This window comes from Cibotium barometz, chromosome 29, assembly GCF_041138505.1.
Source record: "Cibotium barometz isolate CiBa-2024 chromosome 29, ASM4113850v1, whole genome shotgun sequence".
Classification (NCBI taxonomy): Eukaryota; Viridiplantae; Streptophyta; class Polypodiopsida; order Cyatheales; family Cibotiaceae; genus Cibotium; species Cibotium barometz.
This window is the reverse complement of record NC_141074.1, coordinates 9136542-9138337: the sequence shown is the minus strand read 5'-3', so window position 1 is coordinate 9138337 and position 1796 is coordinate 9136542.

Here is a 1796-nt window from a genome sequence, read left to right as displayed (position 1 = left end):
ATTGTGTTATATGTTGATATTTCAACGCCATTATATAAGCTTTTAATAGTCTTCAAATGGACGGAGAAATGTTAGTAGGCTTACAATGAATTCAAGAGGACATTATCTAGTGCACCTATCTTGAGACCACCAAATTGGGACCTCATGTTCTATGTGCATATTGATGCATCAAACATCGCCATTGGGTGTGTTTTGGCACAACCACAAGAGCATAAATTAGACTACTCAATCTACTTTGCAAAGTGGATAGCTCAGTGAAGTTGAGATGAATAATATCATAACAAGAGAGGGAAAGTTTAGCCATGGTATATGTAGTTAAAATGTATAGACACTATCTACTAATAAGTTCATCTTCTTTGTGGGGCTCATCAAGCTGTGTTGATGTACCTTATCAACAAAACTTACATGACTGGAAAAATGATCTGCCTGTTGATGGAGTTTGACTTTACTATCATAGTAAGAAAAGGATCACAACATGTATTGGTAGATCACATGTCAAGAATTATATCTAATGGATAACCTACCACTATTGATGATGATGAATTACTAGATGTTACATTGTTCAAACTAGATCTAGTACCAAAATGAAGTGTAGAAATCTTTGATTATATTGCCTATGCAACAACTTATTAAGTTGGTAACACTTTACCAATTATAGCTGTGGTGGTCAACTGTATAAGCTAGGAAAACATCATGTGCTTAGATTGTGTGTCAGGCAAGATGAGTTCTTAACTGTTTTAGAAGAAGCTCATAGTGGGATTGCTAGTGTGGACATTTTCCAGGCAAAGTAACTGCTCAAAAAATCTTGCAACTATGTTTGGTGATGCCATGGAATTCGTCACAAACATTGTGATGTGATGAATGCCAATGCTTCTAGACAAAATCCACAAGAACCTTCCTAACATGATCTCTGTTGCTTGCAAATGAGGATCAATACCAATACCAGGATGCAACAAAAACAATACTTAGGGCTCTTGAAAAGAGTTCCACTTTGTAGATGAATGTGGGAGAGGGTTGGATAATAATCCCACATGGGGACTTATGTGAGTCCTAGAATTTTTGTATAAAAGGTGGCTCATTTGAGAGCTTAGACACACTTTGGGCTTAGTTCATGCAAGAGCTCCTTTGAGAGACCTACTCTCCCTCTTCTCCATAGAGGTGAAGACTCTTCTCTCACCCCATCTACATCATTGTATGAGGTTAATCTCTTCATTGAATCATTAGCAATGTCATGAGTCTTTCTCATCCTCTTCTCTAATCATTTTACTCTTATGCATGCTTTTAGTATTTCATTTTTGAGTACATGGATTGATTTGAAGCTTTCATGGAAGCTTGATGCTTGAATGTATGCATGCTTGTAGGAAGATAGGAGTGGAGTGAGGTCTTTCTCTTTGCTTGAGTGCATAGTGATTGTATTCCTCTTGCTTGTATTTGTGAATGAATGGGTGTGTAGGAATGAGGACAAGTTGAGCTTGTGTGTATGCTTAGTCTAGTGTCAAGTGATGGTAGCCATGGGCATTCTCTCCATTTGTGGATAAGCTCTTGTGCACCGGTACGGGTCGAATCCCTAGCTCCGAAAGGGATGCAAATCCCATTGGAGTGAGCTTAGTGTGGATCGTACTCCTCTTACTACAAGAGAGAGGGTTTTCCGTCTCTCCATTGGCGCCGCTGCCGGGGAGAAGACTCAAATCCGGGTTAGAGTGTGTGGAAACCACCACTATTTCCTCTTTTGGTTGCAAAACCATTGAGTGATTAGATTAAGTTCGAGTGTGTGATCTCGGTGTGAGTAGATAAGG